Consider the following 22,984-nt stretch of genomic DNA (forward strand, 5'->3'; position numbering starts at 1 on the left):
TCCATTACGTTTCCATATCATTCACTTTCTTTGTCATTGCTTGAAGGGGACGGTGCTTACACTTTAAAGTAGATCACCTGTCGCAAAAATCGCACACTCCAAAAACATACTTTCCATTGTAATTATCCATAGTTCCCTCTTTTTATTTTCTTTAACTATATCAAGAAAAATCACAACATTACCTGGCACATTTCTTCAATGACAATACCACCAAAGATTAGATACAAAGTAAACATTATTGCCAATTGTTTGAATGTTTTTGTTGTTTTCTTGTATTATTTTATATTATGTTTCATATGAGAATGAGAACTAGTTTCATAAACGAGGTATTGTTTAGAAAAATGAAAATGAACAGACATGTTTTCTTGTGTAGAATAGGGTACATGAAATTGAAATTAACATTCAGTTCCAACAATTATTTTAAATTGCTTTAAAAAGTTTTGCGTTAACTAAAATCTCGAAAAAATTTCCTACCCTCAACCATTCAAAAATGAAAAACATTGACAATGAAATTGAAACTTAAAACAATTATGAAGATAACAATGACCAAACTTTTTTGTAGTTTTGCTTTTAAGGGCCAGATCTAGAGCTTGAAAGAAATGAGAACACTTTCACGCTGGTTGAAATCAAACATAAATCGTTAAAAAAAAATTTTCCATATAAAAAGGAAAGGAGTGTGTAGATCTACTTAAAGAGATTAATTTAACACAAAAGACAAACAAACCAAACAAAGCGCCAGAAGAATTATATATAAAGCTTGAAATAATTTAAAGAAAGTTTTTCACCGCCATGAGTCAGTGATATGTTTAAATTCTGGTTAACAAAAAATTCAAAACAAAACAGAAGAGTCCATACCTTTATTGTAACGGGGTTAAAGCATAAATAAATGGTTCAGCCAATGATTAAGCCGTTAGATTATCATCACCGTAAGTTGAAATAAATGTTTCTTTGGTCATTCACAAGCCTCAAACTTTCAAAGAGAAGACGACCAAAGATGGTATAGTCTTAAGAAAATAAACAAAACAAAACGGGAAAAACATAAAAAGAAAAAAACCAACCAAAATACTCAAAATTCCATTTTAAAATGTGTTATAAAAAACCGTTGAGTAACACATATAACGTTGTTTTTTTTTTTTTTTTTTTGGTTTTGGTGATATGGGTATTTTCGATTTCGTTTTCATTTGAGAGGAATCACTTTCATATAAACCAACAGAACAGAATATATTACAAAACCGAATCAGAAAAAAAGTAAAAACAAAAAGAAAAAAATGCCAACTCACCGTAATCTTGAAAGAGGTTAGGGTCTTATGAAAACAGACTGTTAATATTCCCAACACTTGTTTTGAGTACATTTCATGAGCTCCCTAATTTCGCTGTATAAAAATATTCATTTATTTATTTATGAGTGGTATGCTTAAGCTTCATATCACAATTATCGTATTTACCCTAATCCCCTATGTTAGAAAAGTGGTAAGGTATCTTCACTTGGCGTTTGAATATAAGAAGCTTTCGTCTAATTATGTTGAGCATTACTCATTTAACACATTGAGTAGCCATTAAGCTGATGATTTATGACTTTTTGTTATTATGGATAGTTTGTGTCTTAAGTCTTTTGTTTTCTCTTATTGATAATGAGTAAATTGTGGGTGATTTACTAAAGAAATATTTAAAATTATAAAAAATAATTCAATTATAAAAACAAAATTTTAAAAGCAATGAACACCCAAAGGTGATTACCATTAGGAATATACATTTAAAATTTTTCCCTTGAGGGCCTAATTTTAACTTTTCATAAACTTACACTTTCCATTCCACTTCCACCATAATTTTTGAAAATTAATGAAAGTATTTGGTTTAGTTTTTTTTGAGTAAACAAATTATTGTAAAACCGAAATTAGAGGGGAAATGGAATTAGAATGACATGTTTAAAAAACGAAAGTTTTAAATAAACATATTTTTCCCGTTCAACATGTTTCGAAAGTGGAAGACGCCAAAATTTTACGTGATGGCAAATCTTCATTTGTGATTGAGATACAAACTCCTTTAGTTCTCACAAATTTGGAGCAAGTTTTGTCATCAGACACAAAATCAACTTAAAACCTCAAATGTCAAATAATTCCAAATCCGAAAGGAGTATCGTATATAAAGATTAATTTTTCTGTAGAATTTTCATAATTTGTAAATCAAGAAATCAAAAATTAAACGATTTATAAATTATTTATGAGAAGAATAAAACATCAACACCAGACATACTAAAGTATTGGTATTTGACACATTTGAGATAACATATGCGGAGAAGGTTAGGTTAGGTTAGGTGGCAGCCCGATGTATCAGGCTCACTTAGACTATTCAGTCCATTGTGATACCACATTGGTGAACTTCTCTCTTATCACTGAGTGCTGCCCGATTCCATGTTAAGCTCAATGACAAGGGACCTCCTTTTTATAGCCGAGTCCGAACGGCGTTCCACATTGCAGTGAAACCACTTAGAGAAGCTTTGAAACCCTCAGAAATGTCACCAGCATTGCTGAGGTGGGATAATCCAGCGCTGAAAAACTTTTTGGTGTTTGGTCGAAGCAGGAATCGAACCCACGACCTTGTGTATGCAAGGCGGGCATGCTAACCATTACACCACGGTGGCTCCCATATGCGGAGAAACAAACGTCCCAAAATTCAAGATACTATGGCAAATGTTACTGCAAAATACCTGGTATTATAAAATCGGCGTCAAATCGTTCCCAATTAGTTTATAGATCGCTCATGAAGGCAATAGTGAAACTGTTTATGTTTATACGTAGATAATTTTAAGTAATATAAGAAAACCCAACATACAGCATAAACGAATTTTTATAATTTCGTAAATGTTCATGATAGAAATATGATGGCATTATTTTATCTTCATATATAAAATCGTTGTGTCAATGTATTCATTCTCCATCTTTCTTGAACGTTCCGAATTGTGCAAACAAGGTGAAATAAACGAAATCAAAAGATGCTGATTTTACTTCAATGGCAAGAGACAATCTGTTTCCACAAAATGACCCCTTTCTCCATAATATGGTTTACCCTTGGCACCTTTCACTCACATAATTTGAATAATAAATATAAAATATGAATTTTGTCAAAACTTATGATGACACATAACCGTCTATACTTCATATAATAGAAGTTGTCATCTTCAAATGCAAAATTTCGAATCTCTTAAAACAAATATTCTACAAGAGTTTTTGTTTAAAGATTTCAAATTGGCAAAGAAATATTTTTCTATGGCTAATCACAATGAAAACAAAAGACTTGAGACACAAACATTAATTTTCATTAACCATTTGAAGAGAAATCTCTATGAATTCATGTATAGAGTAACGGAATTAGGTTTTGTGTACATTTTCCATTGATATATGAACGTTTTGGTATGTTGGAAGGCAACTGTTATAAGTCAATTTTTATACCCTCCATCATAGGATGGGGGTATATTAACTTTGTCATTCCGTTTGTAACACATCGAAATATTGCTCTAAGACCCCATAAAGTATATATATTCTGGGTCGTGGTGAAATTCTGAGTCGATCTAAGCATGTCCGTCCGTCCGTCCGTCCGTCCGTCCGTCTGTTGAAATCACGCTAACTTCCGAACGAAACAAGCTATCGACTTGAAACTTGGCACAAGTAGTTGTTATCGATGTAGGTCGGATGGTATTGAAAATGGGCCATATCGGTCCACTTTTACGTATAGCCCCCATATAAAGGGACCCTCAGATTTGGTTTGTGGAGCCTCTAACAGAAGCATATTTCATCCGATCCGGCTGAAATTTGGTACATGATGTTGGTATATGGTCTCTAACAACCATGCAAAAATTGGTCCACATCGGTCCATAATTATATATAGCCCCCATATAAACCGATCCCCAGATTTGGCTTGCGGAGCCTAAAAGGGAAGCAAATTTCATCCGATCCGGCTGAAATTTGGTACATGGTGTTAGTATATGGTCTCTAACAACCATGCCAAAATTGGTCCACATCGGTCCATAATTATATATAGCCCCCATATAAACCGATCCCCAGATTTGACTTGCGGAGCCTCAAAGAGAAGAAAATTTCATCCGATCCGGCTGAAATTTGGTACATGATGTTGGTATATGGTCTCTAACAACCATGCAAAAATTGGTCCATATCGGTCCTTAATTATATATAGCCCCCATATAAACCGATCCCCAGATTTGGCTTGTAGAGCCTCTAAGAGAAGCATATTTCATCCGATCCGGCTGAAATTTGGTACATGGTGTTGGTATATGGTCTCTAACAATCATGCAAAAATTGGTCCACATCGGTCCATAATTATATATAGCGCCCATATAAACCGATCCCCAGATTTGGGTTCCGGAGCCTCAAAGAGGAGCAAATTTCATCCGATCCGCCTGAAATTTGGTACATGATATTGGTATATGGTCTCTAACAACCATGCAAAAATTGGTCCACATCGGTTCATAATTATATATATCCCCCATATAAACCGATCCCCAGATTTGGCTTGCGAAGTCTCCAAGAGAAGCAAATTTCATCCAATCCGGTTGTAATTTGGAACATGGTGTTAGTATATGATCTTTAACAAGCGTGCCAGAATTGGTCCATATCGGTCCATAATTATATATAGCCCCCATATAAAACGTTCTCCAGATTTGACCTCCGGAGCCTCTTGGAGGAGCAAAATTCATCCGATCCGGTTCAAATTAGGAAAGTGGTGTTAGTATAAGGTCGCTAACAACCGTACCCAAATGGGTCCAATCACACAAAAATTGGTCCATATCGGTTCATAATCATGGTTCCCACTAGAGCCAAAAATAATCTACCAAAATTTTATTTCTATAGAAAATTTTATCAAAATTTTATTTGTATAGAAAATTTTGTCAAAATTTTATTTCTAGAGAAAATTTTGTTAAAATTTTATTCGGTTCATAATAAAATTTTCATCATTGTCAAAATTTTATTTCTATAGAAAATTTTATTCAAATTTTATTCGGTTCATAATCATGGTTGCCACTCGAGCCAAAAATAATCTACCAAAAGTTTATTTCTATAGAAAATTTTGTGAAAATTTTATTTCTATAGAAAATTTTGTTAAAATTTTATTTCTATTGAAAATTTTGTTAAAATTTTATTTCTGTAGAAATTTTTGTCAAAATTTTCTTTCTATAGAAAATTTTGTCAACATTTTTATTTCTATAGAAAATTTTGTGAAAATTTTATTTCTATAGAAAATTTTGTTAAAATTTTATTTCTGTAGAAAAATTTTTCAAAATTTTATGTCTACTTTGTCAAACTGAATTATATACGTATTGGATCGATCTTTTTTGATTTAATATGTATCACGTACGGACTTACATACAATTTAGAAGATAGAGAATAGCTTGCCATCGACAAGCGTTACCGCAACTTAAGTAATTCGATTGTGGATGGCAGTGTTTAGATGAAGTTTCTAAGCAATCCATGATGGAGGGTACATAAGCTTCGGCCTGGCCGAACTTACGGCCGTATATACTTGTTTTAGTATTGTCTTTTTAAAATTAAACCACAACATTACATAATGTAATAAATAAAAATGAAATCAGAGAGATAAATAAAACAACCATTTGTATGCAAGGCTGACATTGTAACCATTGCCCACGGTGGATTATATTACAACATCATTTGATCCGATTTATCCGATTTTAACACTCTACATATGTTTAAGCAGGACTAACAAATTTAGTCCAACTGTATTGAAAACAGTTTTTTTTTAATACACACTAACTATCCCCCATCCAATATTTGGCCTTCTTTAAAAATATATTGCTTTTTATACCCTCCACCATAGGATGGGGGTATATTAATTTTGTCATTCCGTTTGTAACACATCGAAATATTGCTCTAAGACCCCATAAAGTATATATATATTCTGGGTCGTGGTGAAATTCAGAGTCGATCTGTCTGTTGAAATCACGCTAACTTCCGAAAAAAACAAGCTATCGACTTGAAACTTGGCACAAGTTGTTGTTATTGATGTAGGTGGGATGGTATTGCAAATGGGCCATATTGGTCCACTTTCACGTATAGCCCCCATCTAAACGGACCCCAAAATTTGGCTTGCGGGGACTCTAGAGAAACAAATTTTATCCGATTTGGCTGAAATTTGGTACATGGTGTCAGCATATGATCACTACCAACCATGCAAAAATTGGTCCACATCGGTCCATAATTATATATAGCCTCCTATAAACCGATCCCCCGATTTGGCTTGCGGAGCCTCTAAGAGGAGCAAATTTTATCCGATCCGGCTGAAATTTGGTACATGGTGTTAGTATATGGTCTCTCATGACCATGCACAAAATGGTCCATATCGGTCCATAATTATAAAGGGTGATTTGTTAAGAGCTTGATAACTTTTTTTTTTTAAAAAACGCATAAAATTTGCAAAATCTCATCGGTTCTTTATTTGAAACGTTAGATTGGTCCATGACATTTACTTTTTGAAGATAATTTCATTTAAATGTTTACCGCGGCTGCGTCTTAGGTGGTCCATTCGGAAAGTCCAATTTTGGGCAACTTTTTCGAGCATTTCGGCCGGAATAGCCCGAATTTCTTCGGAAATGTTGTCTTCCAAAGCTGGAATAGTTGCTGGCTTATTTCTGTAGACTTTAGACTTGACGTAGCCCCACAAAAAATAGTCTAAAGGCGTCAAATCGCATGATCTTGGTGGCCAACTTACCGGTCCATTTCTTGAGATGAATTGTTCTCCGAAGTTTTCCCTCAAAATGGCCATAGAATCGCGAGCTGTGTGGCATGTAGCGCCATCTTGTTGAAACCACATGTCAACCAAGTTCAGTTCTTCCCTTTTTGGCAACAAAAAGTTTGTTAGCATCGAACGATAGCGATCGCCATTCACCGTAACGTTGCGTCCAACAGCATCTTTGAAAAAATACGGTCCAATGATTCCACCAGCGTACAAACCACACCAAACAGTGCATTTTTCGGGATGCATGGGCAGTTCTTGAACGGCTTCTGGTTGCTCTTCACTCCAAATGCGGCAATTTTGCTTATTTACGTAGCCATTCAACCAGAAATGAGCCTCATCGCTGAACAAAATTTGTCGATAAAAAAGCGGATTTTCTGCCAACTTTTCTAGGGCCCATTCACTGAAAATTCGACGTTGTGGCTCGTTAGTAAGTCTATTCATGATGAAATGTCAAAGCATACTGAGCATCTTTCTCTTTGACACCATGTCTGAAATCCTACGTGATCTGTCAAATACTAATGCATGAAAATCCTAACCTCAAAAGAATCACCCTTTATATAGCCCCCATATAAACCGATCACCAGATTTGACCTCCGGAGCCTCTTGGAAGACCAAAATTCATCTGATTCAGTTGAAATTTGGTACGTAGTGTTAATATATGGCCTCAAACACCCATGCAAAAATTGGTCGAAATCGGTCCATAATTATATATAGCCCCCATATAAACCGATCCCCTGATTTGACCTCCGGTGCCTTTTGGAGAAGCAAAATTCATCCGATCTGGTTGAAATTTGGTACGTGGTGGTAGTATATGATATTTAACAGCCATGCCAAAAGTGGTCCATATCAGTCCATAATCATATATAGCCCCCATATAAACCGATCCCGAGATTTGGTTTTGGAGCCTCTTGGAGGACCAAATTTCATCCGAGTCAGTTGAAATTTCGTACATTGTGGTAGTATATGGCCGTTAACAACCATGCCTAATTAGGTCCATATCGGTCTATAGTTATATAGCCCTCAGATAAATCGATCCCCAATTACAAAAAATTGGTCCATATCAAGTTCATAATTGTATATAGCCCCCATATAAGCGGCCCCCATATTTCAATTCTGGCTCTCTACCACGTATGGACTAACTCACAATTTAGAAAACGATGTTAAGAAGTTTTAAGATACCACAACCCAAGTAATTCGATTGTGGATGACAGTCTTTCGTAGAAGTTTCTACGCAATCCATGGTGGAGGGTACATAAGATTCGGCCTGGCCGAACTTACGGCCGTATATACTTGTTAATTTTCTAACACTTTTACTTTCAAAATTGTTCAGTTCTTTTTCTTCCACATAGTTGTAGTACTTGTAATTCCTCTCCTTTTCCCTTTTCCTCTTGTTAACATTTTTCAATTTTTCTTAAATTTCTTGAAGTGTGTTGGAACATCTAAATTCCAACTTCATTGTATTAATCTTTCTCTTGAGATTTCAAACTTATGTCTTCTTTATTGCCAACAAGAAGAAATAAAGTGTAATGTGCTTGTCATCTGCCGGAAATGACATAAATAACAATAATATTGTATGACTATGTGATAGTCTTTCTTTAATCTTACAATTGCAAGAAATGTAAATAAAATCCAGAGGAAATGTATCCGATCGATCAATACTACGTTCAAGATAAAATGTATGTTTTCACACTTCAATTTCATAATATATCACTAGGATATGAAATCTGCATAAGCTTGTATGTTCAAGCTTTTGTGTTTGTACACTGAAGGACGAGTATTTTTCTAAAGAACGAAAATTAAGACAAACTAAATTATTTTGGCACTGAAAATTTTCTTTAGAAGCCAATAAAAGTGAATGGCGATGACCGTTGAAACCTTTGTCATAAATTCAGCTTAATTTGCTCGCGAAGGAAATACTTTATAACAAATGGGATTTTATTTTGTCTGAAATATTGTTCCGAAGGGAAGAAATGATGGTCGCAGATTCTACATTATATACTGACCTCCGAATAGCACCTACCCAAAAGATGTACTGACAATATTAACGGATATTCCGAAAACGGCACTTAGGAAAACAATTCCTTAATATATTTTAACCAAAACAATTATTTTACAATATCCCACTAAGTCAGTCCTCAACTGCTCCTCTGTTTTCCGTTATATAGAAGTTATGTTTCTTTCCTAAGTTTTTTTATGCATCGGTAAATTTACTCCAAGCTGTGGTGAAGCTTATACGATTATTTTATACAAAAAAGTCGTTAATTTTTGCTATATCAAGTTTCTTTCTCAAGTCTTTTATTTTGTTACATCCACTCAAAGTCATCTAAAGTGTTTTCAATACCCTCAATACTAATGACACATTTCTAAAAGGAAATTATTTGAAATTAATTTCAATTACTGGCGTTCTTGGCCTACCGTATGCAGGAAGTGTTGTTACATAAATTATGCCATAAAAGACCACAAAGAAAATAAAACCCCTTTCTCACCTTAAAGGCCTAGTCGTATTTCAAAAGCCACACTAGATATGGAACGTTTTTGTTTCAACAGAACGTAGAAAAACAAGACTCAATCAATATTAAATTAACACTAATTATGGGTAATAATTTAGTAGACGAGTGGAAGGTCTTAAAAGAACACCAGAAGCATCTGCTACAAGAAGCGCATTGAAAATAAGATGTAACAAATGTGAAATAGTTTCTTTTGTGTTTTTTTTTGTACTTGGGCTATGAAAAATACGGTGGATATATGACTTTTTCAACTCTACTAAAAACACTTAAGATTTTTTTCTCTTTGATTCATTCATAAAATATAAGTATTATAACAAAGGGTATTGCATTACAAGGTAGCCTCAAAGTATCACGGGCTTTAAATCCAAATCATTTAAAAAGTAAGGCAATTCTGGAAGTCTATAATGGCATGGTTAAAATCTGTGCCTTAATTGAGTTGAAGTGTTTGAAGTGAGGAGGAATAGTGTAAATACGTTGCCAGCATCTGGAATTTCGGCTTATCAACGTTAACGTAGCCACATTCACATGCACGTAGCACAACTCGGACAATCATGTGGCTGATCATGCATCAGATCATACTTTCCAGAGACCCAGACTATTTTGGATACAGTATGATGGCTTGAAACAACTGCCGCTGCCGTATTAAATACCATTATTATTGAATAACGAGTATAAGCCAAGTAAATTATATGCCGTTATTTGTGCGGCTTTGAAAGAAAAGTGCCAGAAGATAAGAAAACGCACAGTGGTATGATATTAAAACGAAATATAACAATCATATTGCGGGAAGGGTTAAATATGGAATAATAATAAATAAAAATAAAAACAGTGAAAATTTTTTAGTGAAACATTTATATGAACAAAATGCTAGAAATATTTATGTACCTTGTGAAAAGGACTATCAGCTAAAATTCACAGGTTATGACTTCCATTTAAAAATATTGGTTTTATAGAATAAGGTTGTTACGTTAATAAGGGAAAAAATAATATAATATTTGTAAAAATAGGACGACACGTATATGGCAGCGATATGCAAAGCTGGGCCGACATACAAGATATTTTTAAAGTTTAAGATAGCCACAGAAGATTGACCTAATGAAATCAGTGGATAAATAGATATATTTATGCAAATTGGTGGGTGCCTACACTGAAAAAATATATACGTGATATTAAAGATTAAGCAACGTAAATTTTAGGATGCGAAATTTATAAAATATTAAGGACAAATTTCTTTAAAATAATGAGATTTTAATTAAAATAAAGTTTAAAGTCTTTGCTTCAAACATTTTGTTCATTAAATTTAGGACACACATTTTTTAAATGTGCGCCCCTCCGTTAAAGTTGTATGTCTTTGAACTAAGTCTAATTTTCCTTAAAGTAAAGAAACACATTTTTGATTTAAAGAAATTGAAACTTTAGATTTAAGATAAAAACCCTTCAAATATAGGCTAAGAAACTACTAGGGTTAAATGGAGAGCAGCCTTAGAAACAAGGCCTTTAGGTGTACTATCGTCATTTTGCTTATACCTTATCTTTTATACATTTTCTTATTTGATGGGAGCAATTCCGCAATTCCAATTTTATATTAAAAGAATAGCCTCAATAGTTTCTCTGGATTTCGGCAGTTTCCAAACTTCCGTTTATTTGATCTTTATAAATCGCCTAAAATGTCTAATTGTGATAGATTTTGGTACCATTTTTTTATTTTACGTTTTTAAACTGACATTGATTCCACTGTTTCATACCATCGTCTACTCAATGGCCGCCGCAATAACATAAAATCTAGCTAGATGATTGTTTGCAACTGATACACTGCTGCTGCTACTACCACACAAAGCTTTCTTATGAAAATGTAATGGGAGCAAGTAACAACAGCCTTTGTGGTATTTTTGCCCCCAACACACAGTGCTATCATTAGTCAGCCACATCATTGTGTTGAAGCTAAAGTATTTCTAGTGTTTCAGGAGTGAAAGAAAAAACAAGCATCACATTCTAAAATCTGCAGATTCCTGCTGTTGCTCCAAGCCTGCCAATCCACTAAAATGTCAGCGGGAATGGTTCGTCAAACAACCAGCTAGCAAGTCACTCATAAGAATTAGAGCCAGTCGAGGCAGAAGTCAGTCAGTTAGTTGACTCGCAAACAACTTAGTTTTGATTCAGGCTAGGCGTTTACTTGAGAATTAAAATTTTAAGTGGCAACATTTGTATGCTTAGACCAGCTAAATGAAGAGCATCATCTGCTTTGAGCTATGATTTTCTTTAAAAAGAACAGCTTTTTAGCTCCAAGAGGAAAAACCAAGATTAAATCTTAATTTTCCATGGTGTGTTCTTGTACTCCGGCCACAAAAGGAGGAACCATTCGATCGCAAACACAAAAAAATCAAACTTCTTTTCATATAATGATTATGTTGTTAGACAAGTTATACATTCTAGTGGGTTACAGAGGGGGATAAACAGGAGAAATATTAGAATTAGATTTTTCATTAAGAAATTCAAGGTAAAATATTTATAAAAAAAAAATAAAATAAAAAAGTTTTATCATTACTATCATACCCAGGTGTTGGAATAAAGAAATCTTAAAGCAAATAATAGATGTTATTTTTTCCTATTCTTCTGTATTGTGGTTTCTTTTCCAATACTCCTTAGAAATCAATGGGAAAACTATTGTGTCAAACATTTCTTCAAAGCATATTTTTCTATAATTAACTTCTAACATTATGAAACTCTTAACGCCAGTCTCCCTCTTTCATGCATCCTGAAATATGTTACAAAACCACAATAGCCCATAAGAGAAAAAAAAAGAAATTATTCCCTCATTCGTGTCATGATATACCCCTCCTCAGGTTTCTATATCGTCATCGGCTGGGCTGATCTTCTAAACGTGACGTTTGACTGACAACTACACTATGTTTTTTTGCTTGAGGGGACGATATGAAATTTGGAAAACGTGATAAGTGCCTGTCATTAGCAGGGAAATGTTACATTACGATGACATTTAGGAAGTTCAAACATTTCAGAAGCGTTTATGGTTGATGACTCGTAAAGGGAAAACGAATATCACCTACTGATTTAGGAATTTGTGTCTTAAGTCTTCAGTTTTCTAGTGTTAAAGCAAAAGAGAATATTCGATAAATGCCTAGTAACATAACCCAACATTTTAGGGAAAATAATCGAATCCAAAAATAGTGTAGTCCACTGTGGTTGAACGTTCTGACATGGTTTTAAGTCTAGCAATGTATCCTTTTTTCCCTTTTTTACCATTTATACCTTAAGATTTGACTACTTTAAAATTATTTTATTTACGACAACTTGAGTAACACGTTCAAGACGCAATTTAGGAAGGTTTGCTATCATCTTTAGTAAAAACACAGTCTTGCACTTTCAGGCTCCATGTTTTCCATTTGACAATTTTTTGAAAGTTACGGTACGGTCACACTGGGCAAATATTTGACAGAAATCGAAAAAGAATTCGTCGCCACTGCCAAACCAGCAAACGTTTTTAGCTCATATTGAATATATTCCATCACGATAGGAGTATTTATCAAAAACGGTATACAGATATTTCGAAAGTGCTCCTGGAAAAATGTTTGACACTCATTTTGGGCACATATTTGCCTAGTGTAACCATACCCTTAGATATATATTCGACCTTCTATCTTTTTGACACAAAATTCTTCTGGGACAGTTACCAAAGCGGATCTCCTTAAAAAATTGTCAAGAGTTAAATCAGTTGGATGCTTATGGGGGATAAGAATTTTATTTGTATTCTATTACAAAATTAAGAAATTATCTTTAACTTTTACTTTTTTTTCGCTAAAAAAATATCGAGAGGCCAAAGATTTCTTGTAAGATACAAATGCACATTTTGCTTAGCTTGGAAGGCACATTTATCTGATATATAGTCCAAAAGTCGATAAACTTTTCACTGAAGTCGTTTTGTCCTTATAAATAAGTGCTTCGACTTAAAAAATTGATATCTTTACATGAAAGAATATTTTTTGACCAAAGTCAACCTCACTTTAACAATTTTGAAAAATTCTTTAAAATTAATGAAATCGTCAACAAATTTAATTTTTGTATATTGTATACAGAGTAAAAAAGCATTCCAAAATGGGAAATGTCTTTCAATACATTATTTTCAATGAGTTTTTAACTTGAAAAATGGCATAATTTCTACTTGAAGTCGAGTCTGAATTTGCAAATTGAAGTTGTCGTTAAGACAATTTTAAAGGAATCTGATAGCACATCAAGAAAAAAGCAGAAACACGACTAAATTCTAAATTGTTTCCTAGAAGAAAATAACTTGGTTTTTCGGTCCAAACTGAGATAGAGCTGCACTAAAATGTATCGCAATAATTAAAAACTAAAACTATTCGAAGTTAAGCATATTTCAGAGAATTATATATTGTATGAAGATCACTTCATTCTGACCCTTTTTGGTTAAATATTTAACCTGTAAACAGTCACTTGTTATTAAGAAATTAATAAATTGCGACCGTAGTTGGAGAAAGCTAATATCTTCCTTAGCCTTTAATCTTCAGATTTGCTTTCTATAAAGCTAAAATAATCATGGCACATATGTTCACCAGAAACTGGTGTTACGATATTCATTAAACAATTTTTTAATAGTTTTGGTTGGTTTTTCTTTCTTCCCTTTAATATTAAAAAGCCATTTGAGGCATATAATTGTATACACGAAATAGGAAAAATTATATTTCCATTATCTTACAATTCATATCTAACACCTGCAATTGTATATCAAATGCAATAATTATTTCATTTTTGTTCATGGTATGGTTTAACGTGACATGTCTCGTGCAATATATTGCACTCTATCGGAAATCGCACTTTTCTAATACTATTTAATAAAAAAACTCATGTAGCTTTTATAATAATCTCATTGAAATTTCTATTATCTATCGTTACAGCCTTTTGATTGCAGTCATCGTAAGGAGTTTGGAGTTATTGTTCTAAACCATCATAATTGCGAAGAGCAATAGGCTTATAAAGCATTTGTGTAAAAGGTAAGTGAACTAGAACCAAAGAAACCCATTTCCCTGTTTTACTATCACTACTTAGTAAAATCTTATTCAAGAGCATTAGAAAAATCCATTAAGTAAATCAAGTAATGAAGGGCGCCTGTTTTAACATTAAATAACACTCAAAGCCATTAGAATCAATTTTTTTTCAATCAAGAACCCTGAAGTAAAGTCAGAAAATATGTTTTAAAGTGCGTAATAGAAATAAATATGATTTCTTTCTAAGAGTGAAGCAATAAACTACAGTCCGTCCTTCTTTTATAAGGAACATTTGCCAGTTTGTAATGCTTTTCTGATAGCACAGCAGGTGTTGAAGACGTCTTTATATGAACTTTTTTCATATTGATAGAAATCTTGGCATGGTTCTTGTTTATGACTCCAAAAGACCATCAATGTCGTATTTGTACTAACATGCCGTATATTTTCAGGCATTTTCCCTAGTAGTTGAAGAAGAAGAAGAAGAGAAATAGCGCGTGCATATGTAATGAAGCCAAGGGAAAATTTTCTATATTTCTTTTCTTTTGTTTCTCTCAATTTTTTGTATAAGTCATGGCCTAAGCATATTGTTTTTACCAACCACCTCCTAGCTAGCTTACTTAGTTTGCTGGAAACACACATTTTCCAGAATTCCTTATAGAGTGTATTCCCCACAAAAACAAATGCCACGAGAATGGTTCTTGAACTTTTGTTAGTTGGCTTTTTTCCATAAAGCCTTCATAAATTCATTCATTGCCATTACTATGGCCATTTTACCATTCTTCTTTTATTTTCGTATTGTCTTGTTATGCTAGCCCCCTTCATTTTGAGGTTATTCCTATCTGCTACTCTTAAGCAACAAGGCGGAAGTTAGAAGTTTTCCAAGTGTTTAAATGCGTTAACAGTGGCTTACTTGCAAATATGCAAAATGCTTAAAGACCTTCTTATAGCATCAGTCAGCAGAAAAAGGGCAATGCATTTTCTGGTATTTTAACATTACACCAAAGAGAATGGCTTACGGGAAAAAAACGAAGAGAACAATCACTATGATCTTAACAATCATTAAATGAGGGGAAAAAACATCGTTTAGCATTTCATGCTTTTAATGGTTTTTAAATCAGCATTTTAAAATGTTATTTTTTTGTTTTCAAAGGGTAACGAAACTACTTAAGCGAACCAAGCAAAGAAATATCTTGAATATTTCATAGGGATTCTAAGAGAAAGGTACTGTTAGTTTTCAACAAATATTTGTAGAAGTTTTTGAAATAGATATTAAAAGAGAAAAGCATAATCTAATTCTTTGGCAGAGTTTATTTCTTAAGTCTTTTGTTTTTTATTTAATGTTAATGGTTCTGATAGAAAGTTCTTTGTGAGAAGACGTTAACATTTAACTTTGAAGCATACTTCTTCAATTCGGATGTTACATATGTTAGAGAAATACATTAAAACTTATCATGCTAAATACTTTGTACTTCTGAAATTATCCCAAACAAAAACATACTGAGTTTGAAGCCGAAATATTATTAAATTAGGTTATATGGGATTATATCTGTGAATCGGATGGTATATCCACTCTGAACCGTTACTTTTGCAGTTATGGATGTTTAACGGATATCAGATGTCAGGAGGATTGCTTAAGAAGGTGTGAGCAGTTTGAAACTATTTTGGAAAATCAAGTTACTATATGTTTTTTAATGTACAATGCGATAGAAATATATATTAGGGGTTTCCAATATCTTTTGTCCTTGCGCCAAAAGTCTTTCACATAAAACATGTGAGATTTCGTCCAAAGAAAAAATACTTTAATGAGAGATTCAACGATTGTCTCCAATTCTTTATTTGAGTTAAAAGAAAATTTGATAGCGCCAACAGAAAACTTTGTTTGTCTAAAATTAAGTTCCTCAGAAAAGAAATCTCTTCTATCAGTGTACAAGAAATACCATGTAAAAATTTTCCAAGAAATAGGTTTTAGGATTGACGATCAGAGACGGACGTACAGGATTAAAATTTTTAAACCACAAGGTGTGTAATTAAAAATGAGCAGCTGCGGATAATTCTCACACCGAAGAAAAAATACTTTCCTCCGGAACAAAATTTTAGAAAACCGAAATTTTCCTTTCTTATAAAATATTTTCTTTTAGTATATATCAACATGAATTTATTATAAACGATTCAACAATTGACTTTAAACTTATTTATTTGCTTCTAAAGAAATTTCGTAGGGTAAAAAAAATTGTCTAAAAATTCGTTCCTCAGTAAAGAAAACTCTTCTTTCAACGCAAGGTATTTACGTAATGGATTCTCAGAAAATCAGAGAAAAATGCAAATCTTGCGTTTTGTAATGCTTTTCGATTCTTATGAATATATAAAATATATTCATCCCACAAAAAAAAAACATATATATATATTTAATGTGACAAATTTTAGATTTATCTGGAAAATGGAAAGATTTTGTCCAGGGGCAAAAGAATTAAAGTTTGATCATAAATTCTGTTCTAAATAATATAGTAGCAACGAAATATAATAGCAAAATTATTATCAAATTGAATTATTGATCCATTTGGCAAATAAATATTGTTTTATTATATCATCTTGACTACCAGTCCCAATATATCTTTTTATAAAATGTTTTTGCAAACTTAACCATATGCAATCTGACAACTTGTGATATTTCAAAATTATTTCTTGTAGACATTTCATAGTCTATCTACAAATCATACAGCAAATGTTAATTTGATTACATGGCTATCATATATTTTCCACATTACGCCTCGGCATAAATCACATAGTGGAAGAGTAGAATGACCAACTACCATTATACCACATGGGGTATGCCAATCTCACGATACCTGGTGTCATTTAGAATTTTTGTATATTTTCCAAAGAAACGATGCTACCGTCATCAATGACAACATGCTAACATATCTTCTGGAAATTCTTAAACCAAATCAACTATGACAGGTATCCCATCAATGAAAGAGAAACAGAACTACAAGAGATCTAGTCTAACGTTTGCAAACCTTTTGGTAGAACTCATTTAGAATATCATTTAAATGAAATTGACATCAAACAAACACATAGCCCATAAGGCCCAAGACCATGGCCATAAATTGAACATAGATCACGAAACTAAGTACTAGCAAAAGGCCAAGAATGTGAGCCTTTCTTAAGCCAAAGTCATGGCTTTATAGGATGGAAATTTAGCTTAGACACCACTCACTGCTGGAGTTATAAATAAATCCTAGGCTCTTGTACCAGAAGCAGGGAAAACATGAAATTCTTCCAAGCTTTGTTGGCTACTGACGAACGGGAAATTACTTTCAAGTTGTTTGAATAATGGTTCCTACACTTAGAGAAAAAAAAAATGTTAAAATATATTGCAAAAAATCAACTCAAAAGATTTGGTATCAATTTTGCATAGAGAAAACTGTAAAATGTTGACTTTAATTTGTATAAATAACGTTTTAAAGCCAAAAACACTCCTTCGAATCCAATGGGTTTCTTCTAAAATCTAGTTTAACTTTTTCGCGTGTAGTTTTTTTTCTTTAAGTTTAGACTTAACATTGATGATATGATTTTTTTGATGTTCATTTTCTTGGATTGCAATGCTACATATGTACTTGGCTGGAAATCAAATAGAAATTTATTGCATATGCCATTCAAACATTCAGCATGACATTGAATAAAGAAAATTACAACAGAACCAGAGAGCAATATCAACAGCAGGAAGGGAGATGGGCAACACATGTGTTTTGCAACACAAAGCGTACATAAATTTGTTTAAAAATTTTCACATTACAGTAGTCCTCAAGAACGTCATATAGGCAGGCATTCTGGCAGTCCGTCAGTCAGTCAGTCAGTCAGTCGTCACCGTACACAAAGTCAAATCATGCATTCAAAAATTCTTCCGTCATACGGTTAGACAAAACCAAGTTTAAAAACGTGTATGAGATGCTTTCCTATAATAGCATAGAGCAACGTTTTTCTTGTCGTTTTTCTATTTTTTTAGTTGTTTTTTTTTTTGTTCTGTCGTAAAAATCTTTCATATATTTCAATGTCAATAATGCAGAATTTCAACATGACTCATATGTTGATTGTTGCACAGATAGAATGACTATGACATGCCGCATGTAGCACCAACTTTAAGATCCCCCCATTTCAATTGTAGACATACATTAGTGTATACTTATATCGTCTCATCAACTGAAGAGGGTCCCTTATACAATGTATTGTGTGTTGGGTTATTGATCACCTACAAAGGCTTAAAATTCCACGATCACTAAACAAAGCAAGTTGTGGAATTGTAGATAATGGACCGTATTCCTAGACTTTCCTGGCAAAACAATTGTGGCAAAAATCTTATGTATGATTTATGTGTTATTGTAAGCGAAAATGTGCACAATGTTTGGCTTACTAGCATAGTAAATCCCCCAAATGATATGTGCCATGTAAAGAATATTCAGCGACATTGAAGATTATTAACGAACTTGACAATGGATTTTACTTGAATTAAACAATCTGATATTCTATGGTGGCAATAATATCATAAATCTTCAAGAAGTGCATATGAAAAGACTTTTAAGGTAAAGGTCATTACAATATACACAAAAAAAATAAAAGTTACTAAATAATTAATATTGTCCTACAAAGGACACACATGGTGTCTCAATTTTCAAGATGCATGAAATATTATTGCAGTTCGAACATTATTGAATGAGCAAAACATTTCAGTCGTGCTACAGACTACAATAATGGAAGTATCCGCTAAAGTTTTCAATAGATGCAGTTTCCCCTTTTTCCAATAACACAATTTTTTGTGATATAGCCACCACAATTTCCTGATATTATTTTTGTGATACCTAGATGCTTAGAATCTGGCATTATATTAGGCATATTAATAGATCTGCCGTTTCTATTTTCTCCACATTTAGAAGACACAAATAGAATCCATAATGGCAAAAACTTTGGGGTCAGGTATTATTCCACAAAAGAAGTATGGTATACTGAATATGAATAAGGGCCATGTTTTCTACTTTTGCACAACAAGATAGGGGAAATAATAAATTTTCTATTCCGTTTTAATCGAAATATCAAATTGCACCCATATACTGGGGTAGGGCAAGGTAGTTCTACGCAGAAAAAAAGTAAACTGTATTACAGCAAAAATAAACTACGTAGTGCGAAAATTAAACTAAATTATACTCCACATTGCGAGATTTCCACAAGGCATTGTTACAACCACGAAAATTGAATGCCCTGATGTGCTTTTTAACTACAACTCACGAAATTACAGCCTCTCATAGAAGAAAAAATGAACTAAAAGTAAAGAAGAAAATCATTGGCGTCAAATCATTACCATTTTAATCATACCATAGTTCATTCTTTACTATTTTTGGGAATCGTACGAAAATTTTCTTTTGCTTTAGTTCATATTGAACTTATAGGAACGGTCATTGAACTTTATACCCGCATTTAGTTCATAAAATGTTTGAGACATACTTAAAAAATTAAAATTTCATTGGGCTGTGGAAAATGTCGAAAACAATAATCAAATTTAACTACAAACAAACAATTGTTTGGCAACAACAATAACCCAGCAAAAAAAGCGTCACCAAAAAATTAATGAAAATGTTCTTTTTGGATCCGGAAGTGGTGCAAAATTGACGCAGAACCGATGAATTTAACATGGACTTGTCATAGGACGGAAGTCCTCCATTTCAACGGCCGTTGCACTGAATTTACATCACTTCTTTAGGTGTGATCCGAATTCAATGTTTTGGATGTAGAGTAAAAAATTCTGTAATATTTTGTCAAATAAATATTTTTGTAGAATTTTTAATGGATTCTAACGCTTGTCGGAAAAATTCACAATTTTTTCAGATTGGATTTAGCATTTTTTCGACAAAATTTAAATGATTTGTAAAATATTATGAATTCTTACTCTGTTTTTAACCTATTTGAAACAAAAAAAAAGTTAAAATTATCCATTAAAAGTATGAAAAAACCAAGTTATAAAAAATTTAATTAAACAACTTCCTGGGTAGTTAAAATAAAGAACATCATTGGAAGTGTATCTTATGGAAGTGCTTTTAAAGTTGTGCCTTTGGAAGAACTTCCAAATTTTTTTTGCTGGGAAGTTAAATTTAGCATTAATTTAACTACGGACATTTTTTCGGTGTATCCCTGTTATAATTGCGCTACAACTTTCAATAATATAACTATGTTTTGAAAATTTTCACAAATAGTTTTTGTCTGCAGGAATATTTTAATTTGGTAAAGGGACACATATGTCGGCTCGTTTTCTGATGAATCGTATAAATGGATCCTTCGATCCATCTTTTTTACTGTCAGAGCTCCTAGAAACTATATTTTCATGTTACTTGCTTGAAATTTCAAATCTAGTGTTATTTTAAACATTTAAACAACCAAAATGCGGTTTCAATCTACACGCAAAAAATAATTCTTTCCTCCCAAACGAAATTTTAGACAAACAAAGTTCGTTTCTCATTTGCTTTTCGCTGTAAGGAAGTGTATTTGGAAGAAAAGTATATACTTTTTGTGATAAACGTTTATTCTTTTCCAGGATGTAAAAACAATTTCATAAAGACAAACTAAAAAAACATTGTTTTCTTGCTAATTGCATTTTCCCTCACATCTTTCTCACATCCACGAGGTTTTTTAGTTCTTCCTGTAATACCAACAATGTAGAAGCAATTATACGATTTTATACATTTTTAAAATTTTTTTTACCTTTCGCCTGGACGGAGAATCGAACCGCGGACCATGCACTTTGTAAGTCAACACACTAACCACTGAGCTATGTACCTGTTATGGTCATCAATAGATAAATATCCATATAAGTTATATTTATATAGCATAGCTTGCGGCGCCCACGAACCGAATAAACAAAGTTTATTTAACAGAAACAAACATTTAGTTTGGCACCGTGGAGCAGTGGTTGCTACGTCCGACTTGCATGACAAGGGTCGTGGGTTCGATCCCCGCTTCGACCAAAGTTTTTTGTTGTTTTTTTTACATATATTCCAGATATGTTCGGAAGATTCAGAAAAAAATGTTCCACATTACATTGTAATATATTAAATTTTGAACTGTAAAATGTGTCTTATTAAAGACCTAAAGTCAGAAAAGAACAGTGTTTCATATAAACGAAATGGACTGTGTTGTTGTTTCAAAAATAACTTTTTTTTATTGAAAAAATAAAAGTTTTGTAACAAACGATTTTTTTTTGGTGATAAAAGTTTAAAATTTTCGTAGCAATTCAAAAAACTCTAACAAAAGAAAAACGTTTTCGGTACACGTTTTCCAAACGTTTTTTTTTCTTTGCAGTCTTTTTTATATCGTCTTCAAATTTACTTTCTGAGCAAATGGAGTCGCAAAAATCAAATAATGTGTCTAAGATTGGGAAAATCTGATTACGAAATATTCGGAAGATATCATAGAAGCTTAAATTTAAAAGTTTTTCAGATATGCTACAAAATGTCGATTTGAGAAAGGAAATTTAGTTCGTTTTTTTTAAATGGTTCTATGAGCAGGCCTACCTGCTTGTTAATTTCATGTTAAACTTCTCGAACCGTACTATTTGAACCTACTTAAGGTTTACATCATATCCATAGATCAAAGATCAAAAACTATTACCGACCCTATATTAATCAATTGTCACAATCATAATCGCTTATGTTAGTTTACATTTTTATGTAGTGCGAGGAGGAAATTTTTTGTTAATGAGTAATTAAGAAAGTTCGGTCGGGCAGAAGCTTTGCTTATTTCCAATTATCACAGATGTCTCCGCTGAGCATCTACAATTACTTCATCTTTCGATTTACTCTAACAATTTTTACTTGTTTAGCAAGGCTACCCTACATTATTAAGCATTTCTTCCATATTAATAAATCTTTCCCTGACATTTCCTGCAATAAAAGATTTTTTTCCACCATATTTCTATATTTAGCCAAGGCTAAGATTTTTCCTCATTCAACATCGAACCAGTTTACATGCAAAACTCCTGACCACTTGGCCTTAATAACATATCTAAAATACTTGATATGCGTTTGACTGCTCTCTTTTATTTATAACAGAATCAAATAGAGTTTTTCTCACTTGAAAACAAATTCTATCGAATTTACTCCTCTACAAAAGAACATTTCATACAAGACAAAAAAACAAATCCCCCATAAAGTGGTGGTACCATGCCAACCATGGACACCTTAGATTAAAATCACCTCTTGGAAAATGACCTCAAGACTTGATTAATCAACACCACCATGCAATAAAAATCTACCAGCCTCAGTTTGCGTGGACTACGTGGTTGACGATGGCAATAATGGTAATAATAATAATGATGATCATAATACCGGTGGTGGGGTTCAATTGGCCTATCTATAATGACGAGGATGATGAAGAACTCAACAACAACAAAGTAGCACATACGCTTATTTGGCACGCAAATTATAGAATAGTGTAAAACGAGAATAACTTTAAGACATCAGCAATTACAATGGAGCCCGGGAACAATGAGAGGCACACCAAAATAGATAGAAAAACATGAATGATACTACAAAAAAAAATCAATTGCTTGTTTGCTGCATGGCCTCAAAGAAATTGCACATCAACAAAAAGAAAAACTAAAACAAAAGTTGTGCAAAGGCTTGAATGGTTAGAATTTCTTTGCAGTCT

General features: G+C 32.9%; 1 protein-coding gene across 1 annotated transcript in view; it reads left to right on the forward strand.

Annotated features, from left to right (window-relative positions):
* The window catches only part of tyn (trynity), a 92,354-nt gene that overhangs the window by 11,880 nt on the left and 57,490 nt on the right, over positions 1-22,984 (forward strand). Inside the window, exon 2 of the mRNA XM_075303234.1 lies at positions 14,204-14,299. The gene's annotated coding sequence lies outside the window, so the exon portion shown is untranslated. The remainder of the gene's footprint in view (positions 1-14,203; positions 14,300-22,984) is intronic.

The sequence above is a fragment of the Haematobia irritans genome, chromosome 3 (assembly GCF_050003625.1).
Source record: "Haematobia irritans isolate KBUSLIRL chromosome 3, ASM5000362v1, whole genome shotgun sequence".
Taxonomy (NCBI): Eukaryota; Metazoa; Arthropoda; class Insecta; order Diptera; family Muscidae; genus Haematobia; species Haematobia irritans.